The sequence below is a fragment of the Marmota flaviventris genome, chromosome 11, assembly GCF_047511675.1.
Source record: "Marmota flaviventris isolate mMarFla1 chromosome 11, mMarFla1.hap1, whole genome shotgun sequence".
Taxonomy (NCBI): Eukaryota; Metazoa; Chordata; class Mammalia; order Rodentia; family Sciuridae; genus Marmota; species Marmota flaviventris.
The window spans coordinates 28413206-28424155 of NC_092508.1; the positions used below are offsets into that span (position 1 = coordinate 28413206).

The 10950-nt window shown below is 42.4% G+C and overlaps 1 long non-coding RNA gene across 2 annotated transcripts; it reads left to right on the forward strand.

Annotated features, from left to right (window-relative positions):
• The first annotated feature begins 2185 nt into the window (after positions 1-2185).
• On the forward strand, positions 2186-9601 carry LOC139707706 (uncharacterized). 2 transcript variants are annotated; one of them, XR_011709168.1, is made up of 4 exons: positions 2186-2379; positions 4024-4085; positions 6613-6784; positions 8172-9601. It is a non-coding gene; the product is annotated as an uncharacterized lncRNA (long non-coding RNA). The 2 variants fall into 2 exon arrangements; XR_011709167.1 differs by lacking the exon at positions 2186-2379 and adding an exon at positions 2718-2949.
• The last annotated feature ends 1349 nt before the right edge of the window (positions 9602-10950 follow it).

The following is a 10950-nucleotide window of genomic DNA, read 5'->3' on the forward strand; positions in this document are numbered from 1 at the left end:
AGTCTGGGCATCTGCAGGAGTGCCGGACTCTATTTTATAGTGAAGATTTTTTTCCCTTCTCTTTTTTTCTTTTCCCATCAACACTTGTCAGAGATTCAAGGCAAAAAGGCTGGCAAAAGCCTGGGCATCTGCAGCAGCGCAGGCAAAAGATGAGTCTAAACAGGGAACAGAGCGAGGCATTGTTCCAGCGCCGCAGAGTGGGAAAAGTAGGTCAGAGGAGGAAATGCAGGTTTGACAGAACTGGGAATTGAACTTGTCACCTCAGAGCCCATTGGGGTAGAAAGTGAACAGCCAGCCAGGGACCAGGGAGTAACTGAAGTCTGCTGCCTGGGCGAGGGCAGACACATGCTGTGCAGAGCTGCCTGTGCCATGGTCACTGTCTCCTTCTGCATGTCTCCCTGCTCTCCTCCCCTCCCCCATCAACCCTACCCTGGGAAACTAAACCAAGTGATGATTCTAAATGACAAGAACAGCTGAGACTCTCTGAAGAGAAAGGCCAGGCGACAGCTTCCCAGCCACCAGCTGCATTTGCAGAACTGGGATTTGAGACCAACCCCCCTCCTAGAGAAGGCTCTAATTACCATCAACACCACCCTCGAGGAAACCCTTTCTCCTCACCAGCCTCCTGGCTAGGACCATCACCAGGGGTGCTAGACTCACCGGGGCCTTGGTGATTCTCCTACTTTCTCTCACTGTCTAGGCCAGTGATTTCTAATGAAAGGTGTTTCGCCAGTTGGGAGGACATTTCACTTTGGAATTATCTCCAAAACCTTCCTCTGGACATTGTTTGTGCCTAGTAGGAACCAGCTCCTCCTCCTTTCAGGTCTCAAACTTCTTTCAGTAACAACAAGGGAGACTTTGAATTGGTCATTTCAGATCTTCCTGCCATACTACTGAAAACAAGCGAAATTGAATGGATGCTTTCCCATTCAATATCTCCAATATATGTTTGGATCTGAGAGAAACTTGTAGTCAGTTTAGTTATACAATCAAGTCCAGGAATGACTACTACTCATTCCTGGACTTGATTCTATAACTAATGGCTTGTTTGAAATAGGAATGGTACCACTTATTTGTAATAGAAAGGCTCAAGTTCACATCCTACTAGCTATTCATCTTGTGGCTTTAGGCTATTTAGCAAAATTGTCACCTTCAGATTTCCTTGGCAGTAAAATGGGTATAATGTCACTTACTGCAGAGTTGTAAGGTATCAACCATGTTTCAGTGTGATTCATATGCGAAAGCACTTTCCCTAGGCCTGGCACCTGCAAGAAACTGAATCCAGTGTTTGTTTCCTTCCTTCCTCAATGCCACTAAATTAATTAAAATTAAATAAAGTTTAAAATGCAGTTCCTCAGTCATAGTAGCCACAAGTCAAGTGTTCAGTAGCCACATGTGGCTGGTGGCTATCACATTGGACAGTATAGATGTGGAACATCTCCGTCATTGCCCGAAGCTCTCTTAACCATGCTGACAACATCCATATAGAAATTAGGCTTTCCATAGTGATGAGAATAGGGTTCTTACAGGCAAAACCCAGATGCCTCTTTGCCTCTGTGTGTATCATCATCCATGACCTCACCTTTAAGACACACAGTATGTATTTTAGAGCATAACCATACACAGGTGTGTTCGTATCCTGCTTTTAATTGGTATTGCACTTGAATCTCCTGATTGGCTTCCACTGTCTTTGCAAGCTCATGGTGGGGGTGGGGGGGCTGTGAGTACAACTTGGTTGCAAATTGAGTTTTCATGCGTCACAGACCTTGCTCCCCCAGATGGCTTTGTGCCTAGCAAATGACACTGCACACTCTATGCTGTGGGATACGAGGCAACCTTAAAGCAGATAGAAGTGTCTCTTCTGCTGTCTCCCAAGGGCTGAGTCCAAAAAGAAAGATTTTTCTTTTCCTGGTGGGGTGAAGGAGGCGGTGGTTGCTGATGCTGGTAATGGGAGTGAGGAAGCTGGAAAAATGACTCCTTAAAGAAAAATTAGTGTTGCAAAAATAGAAACAGTGACATTTCATAAATCTTAAATGGCTTTAGCCTCTGGCTGCCAATATTAGTGGAAGGACATTTGATGGTCATTTTACATGGGCGTGGCTGATGCCCCAAGCCCCTGTCACCGCAGGCTTCCCCATGACACCCCTTCCTGCAGGGCAGCGAGCACATACTTATCCAATGGCTCTCATGTTCTGTGATCCAAATAGAGCAGAAGAAGTTTCCAGGAGGGATTAAAATGCACACTTGGATGACTCCAACCAACTTCAGCCCAGAGAGAAGCAAAAGTCAGCGTGATGGGGGCGGGGAAGCATGAAATAAGTCAAGGTTAATTCAGCATGTGAAGAAAGTTTGAATTATTCATTTTCTGACCCATACCAGGTACTTTTTACTGCAGTCTGTTATGATCTTTTGGGGGACTTAGTAGTCACACAGGTTTCTCCGCTATCTTTTAAACACATGCTTTGTCCTTTAATTTTAAGGAACGGGATTGCTAACAGAGGGCTCTGGTGCCAATCGCAGGCTGGGAGGTGCCTTTTAGAAGTGCCCAAATGTTGCACAGCTGAGAGGAGGGAGGTAGCGGCCACTTAGCACTTCATTCCCATTTGGGTTAAGTGATTGGGGAGGAGAAGAGAGACGGAAAGCAAGAAGTGAGAAAAGCATCTGTGGGTTTGGAGGAGGGTGGGAAGGAGGAGGAAGCTTCATAGAAGATGCGTGATTTGGTTTCCTTTCAGTCATAGGAGCTCTTTGTTTTGTTTTGAACTGACATTTCTGATTGGAAATTCATCTGATCAAGAACAAAAAGCAGGATAAAGATGTATTGCCTTAAAGAAGCAAAGAGCATCATGGAAAGAAGGGTCTAGTGCCTATTAAGAGGGATCAGAATTGGAGGCCTGGCTAGGCTGTTCTTATATGTTAAGGGCTATTTCTCACATCTCATCACACTGTGAAGTGAGTATCACAAATATGCCAAGCAGCTTCTGGATCTCAGGCTGCTTTGGCTGGCATTTTATTTAGCTTGTGACATTCTTGGCTGTTCTTATTCTAGTGGGCATCGACACTGTCCAAATCTGCTGAATCTAAAATCCTGTTCAGATACCCCTTTGTTCTCATGGCTGCTCTACCGCACCCAGGTAGGGATGGCTAAGTGTGTATACTTCAGAAAGGCATCTCTGCATCCATGAAGGTGGCAGCCTTGTAAAGAGTTGTGGCCATGTTTATAGCAGGCCCTCATGCAAGGGTAGAGGTGAACCTTTGGGGAGGAGGGAATGAGAAGGGGCTGTGTGCAAACTGTGCTTGGCAGCTATAGAAGTTAACCTTGTATTTCTGGTTGAAGTTAGCTCAGAAGCCAGGCAAAGGAGAGGTCACTGACTTGAGTGCTCCACAGGGGCACAGGTAAGTGTAAATGAGTGATGTGGGAAGGGAGTAAGATAACAGGGAGTGGTGGCGACTGTGGCAAACTAGAGAACATGAGACTCCTTAAGGAGGAAAGCCAATGCTCTAGCATGCAGGCATGCCAACCCAGAATCTTTAGACTTCCTGGATTTCTAACACAATCTAGAAATCCATGTTTATGAGTTTTAAAAATATTGGCCCCCAAATACGGGTCAATATTTTAAAAATGGTTTGGCTAGGCAGAAAGCACCCAGGGCCAGATGCAGCCAAGGGGGACATCAGTTTGCAAACCATGATTTGGAATCAGCTGTGAAAAGGCTGGTTCTAGTGTTCTTGATTTGCAAAAATAATTTGTTTCATGGTTCCCAGGATTATAAAATCCCCCTCAATGGTGCTAGTAGCAAATGAGGCCAAGGGGGTGAGACTCGACACTTCTACTGGGCAGCCACTTTGCTAAGTGCCTCTTACCAGCCTTAAGCTGTAGAGTTGCTCACCCTCTTCCAGGCATGGCCTGGTCCTTCTTGGGGATTGGAAATTGCGCTTTCACTCCTCTTCCAGCTAATTGCTTTAATGCATCCTGAATGTATCTCGGCTGCCGCCCCTAACCACTGGGTCATCATTTATTCACAGGCCTGAAGTCCCTGAAGCAGCCTCCTGCTGGCCCTCACACTGCAGGGGATTAATGTAGTCTGGTGGGTGAGTCAAGAAGAAAGATGACATCATTTTCATGTCAGGATGGGGATGTGTGTCTGTGTCTGTGGGGGTGATGGAGTGCAAAGAGAGGAAAACCAGGGCCCTTCTCCTCCAAGGTAGCACGGGGGCCCCTCCCTCCTTGTCTTTCGCTTTCAATCCAATCTGGCTTCTCCCAAGGGAGTTATTAATATGGGACACCGCCTGGCTTCTTCCCTTCTGTCTCCTCATATAAATCCAACTAATTAATTTACTTTAACAAGAGGAATCTCTTTCTAGCTCTTTCAGTCTTTGTCATTCCAGCTTAGTTTCTCTTCATTCAACCCCAAGACACACAACTACTTTCACAATATCCCTTCCAGCTTCATCTGTGTGGAGCTCGGGCTACAAAGAGCTCTTACTTTACATCATCAGATCTATTGTCTGATGGAAAAGGGATCTTTAAGATGAAAGGTTATTAAACGGGAAGAAGGGTTGGAGGAGCAGGTAAAGGCAAGAATTTATACTCTGGTTGATTAATGAAAGGAAAATGGAAAGATTGTTTCATGTGGTGGAAATTAGACAATCTGAAGAAATTTATATATATATATATATATAAATGTATATGTGTGTGTGTGTGTGTATTTCAAATAGTTCCACTACAATGGGTTTATCAAAAAGACTATATCAAATCGAATCTCAAGGTCTTAATTGGCTTTCAGTTGCAATTGTAGAGTCAGGCAACAGCCGTTCTATTAGAGAATGAGTGTTCCGATGAGCTGAGCAAGGGAGGTTGGCTGTATAGAAAAGGGTTGAAGAAAGTAAAAACAGAACAAAGGAGGGTTGGTCAATTCAAAGGTACTTTCTTGTAAAGGTTAAAGAAGAGGGGACTTCCTTCTCATGCTGGCTGACCTTGGCCTGTTTAGAGATTGACAACAACTTAGATTGGCCTGGGGGTGGATCTTCAGCATGAGTGACTCCATTTTGGTTTGGTCTATTGGATCTTGTGCTGGGGCTCAGTCCCAACCAGTGGCCTTCCTGTAGGTTGACTGAGTACCACAGGATGGTGGCATAAGAGTGCCCGCTCTTGCTTCTTTCCTTTGTCTTTCCTCCCTCCTTACCCTCTCCCTCCCTCTCTTCCTTCTTTCTTTTTAACACTGTAAAACTACCTAGTTTTATTTTGAAAACTACCTAGTTATCTTGAACAGAGCGGGCACTCTTATGCCACCATCCTGTGGTACTCATGAGTTTCCTGTCAATGTAGGCATGGAAAACCTCTCCAAAAATACCCCATTTAGTGCCTGTTAGCCCACTTGATTTTACAATTTTTTTTTTTGCAGTATTAGAAATTGAACCCAGGGTGCTTTACCACTGAACTATACCCCAGTCCTTTTTTTGTTTTTATTTATTTTTTGACTAAGTTGCTAAGGCTGGCCTCGAACCTGAGAGCTTCCTGCCTCAGCCTCCCTAGTCACTAGGATTACAGGCCTGTGTCACTGTGCCTGGCTAGCCCACTTCAGAAAACTACTTCTCTCCTCCTTCTCCAAAAAGCTGAGGTAGCCAGGGCTGTGTTGGCTTCAGGGTTGCTGTTTTATATAACACAGCGTCTGCATGCCAGGAGCTGAAGGTGAGGTTGCTCTTACGGGAGAAAGCCAGGCGGGAACTGACAAAGGTGAGGTTAGAGTAAGCCAGCAGTCAAGGGGAGGTCTCCTTCTGTTCTCAGCAACCACATGGAAAGTGTTGGAATGGTTTGTCCCTGAATAGGGCCAAGTGGAACTTTCTAGATTACTCCTTAGAACTCCTTTAATTCTTGCCTGGGTGCTGCAAAGTATTTTCTTTGTAGAAAGTGTCTTTTTAAAGCCCTGCCATCACCAACACTACCCTCAAAGAAAGAAAAAAAAAAGATTTGGGAAAACAAGTGCCATCCTGCCCATTTGCACGCTGGTGTAGGGAGAGGAGTCAAGATCTGCTAATGAATGTACCAGCTGTGTGTGGAAAATCAGCCAAGCTCAGGCATGGGGCTCTCATTTCTCTGCTGAGATCTGTACTCCAGACTGTGTGTGAGAAGCATGAGTGTGGCTTCACCCACGGCATGCGTAAGGCGCAAGGTAACAGATGCCAGCTATCTTGATGCACTAGTTCAAAATGAACCCTGTCTTGGGGCAAGGGCAGCTAAACCTCATTATTGTTTCCTAGTTGGTCTGGTGGTGTTTTACAACACAAGCAAACCCCCCCTCCTTCCTAAGACAGGAGGCCTTTTCAATTCAGCTGTCCAGGATTTGAGGGCTGAAAAGTCTGGTTACTTTTTAAGATAAATCTCCTAGGTTCCCTTCTTTGCTTGCTTCTTTCCTTTGTCTTTCCTCCCTCCTTACCCTCTCCCTCCCTCTCTTCCTTCCTTTCATACCTCCTTTCTTCCTTCTTTCTTTTTAACATTGTAAACTACCTAGTTATTTTCTTATTGAAATGTATCAAAATCCTACTGTACAATTTAGGGATGACTATAATCTGGAATACTGTATTCCCTCCTTTTCCACCGTTTTGCTTTCTGAGGTTTCCGTTACTCACAGCCAAATGCAATCTGAAAATATTAAGTGGAAAATTCCAGAAAGAAACTTCACAAGTTTTCAACTGTATGTTGTTCTGAATAAGAAGATGAAGTGTCACCCACCCTGCTCTGTCCCGCCAGGACATGAATCACCCCTTTTTCCTGTGCATACTGTAGGTAGGTATCTCCTCTGCATATTCACTTCAATTATATTAATAATGGCTTCTGTTTATTGAGCACTTAGTATGCACCAAGCACCATACCAAGAGCTTTGCATATATTGCCTCATTTAGTGCAATTAGTAAAACCGGAGAAGTGGAGCATCTTATTTCTGCATTTCAGTAATTCTTTATTAATGGAGTCTTTCATAGTTAGGAGTATGCCACTATATCTAGCATAAACCCAAATGAGGACTGTTGCCAAGGGTAAAGTTGTTCCAGAGAAAAGAAGGAAATTCATTTTTAAAACAGTGATCCTGTGTCTACTTTGGGGAAGTTTGCTCTCAAGAGATTCAATGTCTCAAAGTGAACTAAATTATTCACTTCCAAAGTTTGGTATTGGAAAAGCTATTCAATCTCTTATGCTCTTATTTCCTCATTTATAAGATGAGATGTTATGGGCATGCACGAAGAGCTTAGAGTTGCACAGAGCATACTGTAAGTGTTCAATGAATGTTGTTAGCTCTTTCTATTGTCATTTTTAAATTATCACAATATCCCAAAGGAGGTGTCGTCATCCCCATTTTACAGATGGGGAAAATGAAGGCAAAAGACTTCAACAATTTACCCAAGATAATCCAGCAAGTCAGTGATGGAGGTGATGGTTCTATTTGTAGGTCACTTTCAACCCAGAGTTTACAACTGAAATAATGTTGTTGCTTCTCATTATAGGAAGTAGATTCTGATCATGGCAATATAAAATATAACTCCTTTCTCCTGTCGGGAACCTGAGCTGTAAAACAAATATAAAATGTCCTGAAGACCGGACATGTGTCACATGAGAAGCATTTTCGATCCCTCTGGTAGAGAGGATGTGCTTAATTACCATGTGCCACTGCTGTTAACCTCTGCAAATAAGTCTAATTATCACAGATTAATGAACAGAGCTTAGGCACATCTAAAGGGGCTTTGCTGAGGGGTTTTCATTTCTGCATTTCATTATCTCCATAAACGCTGTTGTTCCCCATGCACACGGTTATGGGACTTTTATTATTTTTTTTAGCCGCGCTCTGTGAAATATCAACAACGGAGCCTGTGAAACAGCTCAGGGCAGGGATCGCTTTCCAGGAAATCTTTAGGAAGCCTGTAAGTTGGGTGGCTGCTGCTTCGCTGTTTACTGATGAATCATGCCACGTTGGTTCATAGGGAATAAAGCTTAGCCGGTCGCCAAGGAAACAGGCTGAGATTTTGGAAATATCTGAAACCACAGAGATATTTCCAGGAAAAATCAATGTCTTAGTCAAGAGTCAGGTTAACCGTACGTGCATCCTTGTGAGCAACAATGCTGCAAATGCAGTTTAATTGTTCCTTCCTGATTGCATTATGACTTAAAACCACACACACAGGGTTTCATGGCACTCTCAGAAAAATGCTCTCCAGGAGAAGAAGAAACCAGGTCTGCTGTATGCATCCTAAAAAGTGCCCATTGTGCTGGTCCTTGGAGCCTGGCGGCCATGTTGGATATGCCTGTGCACTCAGAAAGACAGATCTCTGGTGAGGATCTTGGAAAGTCCAGTGTCACATTATATAGCAAGACAACAAGCTGGCAATTAGCGAAAGGCTTCGGTCATACAAGAAGCTGGGACCTAAAGAAGGTCTTGGGCACAATCCACCAGACACGTTTCATTAATAAATGATTAGATTTGCAAATCTTGTCAGAAGAGATTGCTATCACAGAATTAATGAAATAAATAATGAAACATTTCCAGTGTTTCTGGCTGGCTTTCAGAGCAGAGTAGATCTTTGCCTTTGTTGCAATTTATGGCTGTCTCTTTGATCAACTCCTGGGGAGTTCAAGGAATGATTTTTCTGCTTCCAACACCCGCCTTCAGCTTTTAGGTTTGCCTTTTTTTTTTTTTTTTAAACTTGACTTTTCATATCATTTTGTGCTTCAAACACAAAGGTTCCCCAGGATAATTTCAGATAAAGAAACCCAACAGAGTGAATAATCTGCAGTAAAGAAAATCTGAATTGTACTTTGAGAAACAACCCATTTGACACTGGGTTAGAAAAGGGGCAGGGGAAGGATTTGCTCACAAATGAACACAAAAAAACGTTCACAGTTTTATTCCAACATCTCCATTCTGTACAGACTAAAGCTGAAAGCATTTCCTGATCCAGAAGCAAACCAAGATGCCACCCAGTGAGGATTTCCCAGCAGGCACACAGGAATATGCTCAGGACATTAGTATGCAGGGGCAGCTCACATTTCTCTTGTTGGAAAAAGAAAATAACCAAAAATTTTGATATGGCAAAAAGAGTGTCAATATAGTCATGGAGAAGTCAGAATGTTGTTGTAGAAATCAAAATCTATTTCTAACTTAGAAACATTTTAATTTGAATTACTATTAATTATGGAGCGAATGGAGCCCAAACATCTGTTAGCCATGTGGGACCTCTAAAGCTCTATAATCTTGGTGACGAACAGTCTTCCCTGAACCACGTCAATCATAAGGCAAAGTATCTGTTACTTTTAAGCCTGACATGTGGGGTAATCTTTCAGAGGAAAGCATGATATCGACAACATAAACAGATTTCCAAGTTCTCTCCTTCTGCATCCCCACCCAGCACACTGACAGACACACATATGCATACACACTCACCATTTTTTGGAAATTATGAGACCAAAGGTCAGGGTCCTAATCGATTGCTTGCTTCTGGACTTATCTTCTTGGAGCTACCATTGGGCCTGTTCAGTGAGTTACAATGGAGCCAAGTTCAAATCCATTTTGTTATGAAAAAGTTCAATTACTAGTGCATCTTTGAATAAATATGTACAATACTATGGATCAATTAAAAATAAAAATATACTTTAAGAAATGTGCATTTGAGTATCATCTTTTCAAGTGTCATCCAATGGCATAGCAATTCCAGAGGTAAAATACGTCAAATATTTCTTGTATATATGGGTCAGATTATTTCTTCTGAGAGAAGATAACTTCCCTGTTTTTTTAAAAAAAGAAGACTCTAAAAATTAGGAAATTACTAATTCGGGGAAGTAAAACTAATGATAACATTATAAAGCTCTAAACAAAACAAACATTACTCCTCCATGAGACTTGAGACAGGGGTCATTAGGACCTTCCCATACATAGATAAATATTCTTGTGCTGCTCAAAAATTTTATGACACATCTTTATAGTTATTTTCCAGCATTGACTAGTTCTCTAATCAGAGTTTAAACATGTGATTGATTTTACTTGTCAGGATGAAAATTAGACTTTCTTTTCATCAAATTATTACGCTATCGCATGGATTGTGTGTTGCACGATTTTTTTGCATTTTGTCAATTCTGAAATCAGGAAACATATTGAAATCAACATCATCCGGGAACAGTTTTGATGTAGTTGTCAGTAAGGCAAGGGGGCCTTGAAACTTTCAGAGTGGCTGCCAGCTACTACAGAGGACAACCAGAGGCAATAGCTGTTCTGCGTCATCAGCGCTCCTAATGGCACAGATCAGAACGTTGGGTGGAAAGATGTGGATGTTGATGACAAGGGTCAGAATTAAAGCAGAAATCACAACTTGCAAAACTGTATTGTAAGATTGGCAAAGCAGATAAATCATGTGAACCATGACATGAATAGCAAATTAAGTTTGAAGGGTTTTGACATCAGCCCTATATGTTCCAAGATAAGAACACTGACTTGCAAAAGCTCTTCTTTGTTATACATTTGGACCCATCCCTACCCAGTCCTCACTTATTTCTGCTCCAAGCCACCTTGAGACCACCCCCACACCTGGAAAAATACCATAAGTGCCCCTCTCTGCCTCCCCTTTCAGAATGTTGAAACCCTGCCAAGCTGGAACTTTTTCCTGCTCAGCAAGTTTAATAAACCCAGTTTTGTATGATCAGCAGTGTTCCCTGGTGGTCTTGGTGCAGAGCTTTGATAGCTCAAGAAGAAATTCAGGTGAATTGGACTCTAAGGCTAAATAGTTTCAGGAATGCATTAAATTATTTAGCTTACATTTACCTTTTAATGTATGTACAAGTGTGATCTATGATAAAAATACATGTCTATGAAGTGTAGAAGGACTTTTGCAGAAGTGTAAAATGAACTGTAAGAAAGCATGTGTTAGAGTTGATGAGTATCAATTTTTTCTTACTGATACATAAAATAATAG